General features: G+C 36.7%; 1 non-coding gene across 1 annotated transcript; it reads left to right on the forward strand.

Annotated features, from left to right (window-relative positions):
• The first annotated feature begins 768 nt into the window (after window positions 1-768).
• On the forward strand, window positions 769-853 carry TRNAY-GUA (transfer RNA tyrosine (anticodon GUA)). Its single transcript is given in 2 exon segments — window positions 769-805; window positions 818-853. It is a non-coding gene; the product is annotated as a tRNA-Tyr (tRNA).
• Window positions 854-2,027: the final 1,174 nt, after the last annotated feature.

Here is a 2,027-nt window from a genome sequence, read left to right on the forward strand (position 1 = left end):
TTCCGTTTATTAACAATAAGCAGTACATTTTTTGCTCTTTTGAGACGAATCAGTGCCAGAAATCCACATTTTCGACGAACATTGAGAAAGGAAAGGAAATTTTGCAACCTAAGTCAACTGAGGCAACACATATGCAATCCATTTATAGATGAACTGAACCTCCAAACACTGTTTTTCTTTGAAAAGTTTGAAATTCCGTTTCACTACGTTTGCTGGGCTGCATCTGCGGTTGCGGGGTTTCATCCTTTGGGAGTAGTCCGCGTGTGGTCAGGTTTGTAGCGGCTTTTGCTCGGTTTTCCGTTTATTAACTAGGCAAGTTCTATCCTTCTTAATTAATCAATGAGGCACAACTTTTGCCTCCGTTCAGAAAAAATAATTTCCATTCAATATCCCCATTGCACTAGTTGTTCTTATACTATCATGTAAATCAATATGAACCAGTGAATGAACTGAAGAATTAATATTCCTTGCCATGCGTCGCCGAATCATATGGTTGGTTTGATGTGGTTGTCTCGCTTGCTCTGGAGGTTCACAGGCGGGTCTAAGGAGGTGGATGGCACCAGTAGCTGTTGTTTTGGTGCCATATGTTCTTTCTGCAAGGCTCTTGTATATACTTATACTTCTCTTAATGAAAATGAAGAGCAACGACAGCAGAAATTGCTTGTTCTTGAGAAAACAGAACATACTGCTGTACGTCAACTGAAAACGAGTTGAAGAAATAGGTGATAATAGTGATAAGGATCATAAAATTGTACCAAAAATATCAAGCCGACCTTAGCTCAGTTGGTAGAGCGGAGGACTGTAGTCTTGCAGATGAATCCTTAGGTCACTGGTTCGAATCCGGTAGGTCGGATTTTTGAAGTTGATTTTTTTGTACAAATATATTTTTATAAAAAAAAGGGAAAACTTTGTTTTTGCCACTCTAGCTTTTGCCAATTTTTCTTATGCCATTCTTGAATTTGACATCTCACTTTTGCCACTCTTAACTTTTGACAATACATCACAAATGCCATTTCATGGCAAAAACGATAATTTTTCATTTCACTTTTGCCATTGTTAGCTTTTGACAACGTATCACAATTGCCACTATGAAAATTTTGCTTTTGTCACAGAATGGCATAAGTGATACATTGTCAAAAGCTAAGAGTGGCAAAAGTGATATGTCAAATTCTAGAGTGGCATAAGCAAAATTGGCAAAAGCTAGAGTGGCAAAAACAAAGTTTTCCCAAAAAAAATAAGCAGTTTGTAATTTTTGCTAAATCTTACAGACAATCATTTTGCAGTTGAATTCTCTTTTGAGATGGAATCAGTGCTAGAAATCTATGTACACATTTTATACGAACATTGAGAAAGGGAAGGAGATTCTATAAAGAATTAAAGATTGGTGCCACCTCACTAATAAGTCAACTCAACGACTGAATTTTTGCTAAATCTTACAGACAATCATTTTGCAGTTGAATTCTCTTTTGAGATGGAATCAGTGCTAGAAATCTATGTACACATTTTATACGAACATTGAGAAAGGGAAGGAGATTTTATAAAGAATTAAAGATTGGTGCCACCTCAACTCAACGACTGAATCTCCAAACGCTGTTTCCTCTGAAAATCTTGTTTCACTGAATTTTACAGAGCAGCTGTTGCCTTAAAATTTCCATTCATATCCCCGATTCCCCATTGCGCCAGAAAGCATGATCAAATGCATCGCAAAAATAAGTAACAAAATTGACGCTATCCAGTACATTATATCCAATTGTTAAAAGGATGACACTGACTTTAGCTGTAAACGTAATGAATGACACTTGAGAAAGATACCTTATTAAGGAATGACACTTTCTTAACTGAAAACGTAATGAAGCGTACCCATTAGGGAATGCTTGTGTTTATTTTTCGAGTAAATTTGCTAGGATACCACATTGGGATGAAAGCTAAGTTCTGTTAAATTTACTCTCTCGAAATGAATCAGTATCATCCACATTATTATCCGGGCATGGGAAAAAGGATGTACAAATCAGATTGGTATCGGCTCA

The sequence above is a fragment of the Triticum urartu genome, chromosome 4A (genome assembly GCF_056163025.1).
Source record: "Triticum urartu cultivar PI428250 chromosome 4A, HENAU_Tu73, whole genome shotgun sequence".
In the NCBI taxonomy this organism is placed as follows: domain Eukaryota; kingdom Viridiplantae; phylum Streptophyta; class Magnoliopsida; order Poales; family Poaceae; genus Triticum; species Triticum urartu.